Raw genomic sequence first — 529 nt, 5'->3', positions numbered from 1 at the left:
CTTCAGGTTGGTCGCTTTTACTATTCTATATCTTCAGTATGCAGATTTTAAGGATACAGACAGAAATGTGAATGCATTACATATATAATTATTGTAAAAGAAAGTTTAAAATGGAAATTTAAACATCAACAGCAGTGAATGTCTTCATTTTTTATTTATTCAGCAAAAAAAACAAACAAACATGTATGTAATGTTTATTATGAAAGGAGCACAGTGAAAAAAATGTAAAACAGCTTATTTTCGTTTTGTAAAAAAAAATGGTTTAAAAAGGCCAAGATTAATGGAACAGTTTCATTTGTCTGCGTGCGAAGGAAACGAAATAGGGTCGAAATATATAAAAGTAGCTAACCACGGAAAACGACTGCGTGATGTCACGCTAAAAACTCTCTCATTCTGGGAAGATCATGAGTAATTCAGTGACTTAGAAGTTATGACACAAAAGCTGATTACAAATTCACCTCACACTTATAAAAGTCATAATTTGTGTTCATATTTGTAGATATGATTTTGTTGTATTTGTGGAAAAGAG

Source organism: Penaeus monodon, chromosome 29 (genome assembly GCF_015228065.2).
Source record: "Penaeus monodon isolate SGIC_2016 chromosome 29, NSTDA_Pmon_1, whole genome shotgun sequence".
Lineage (NCBI taxonomy): Eukaryota > Metazoa > Arthropoda > Malacostraca > Decapoda > Penaeidae > Penaeus > Penaeus monodon.
The sequence above is the reverse complement of the archived record's forward strand: the minus strand, read 5'-3'. Positions refer to the sequence as shown.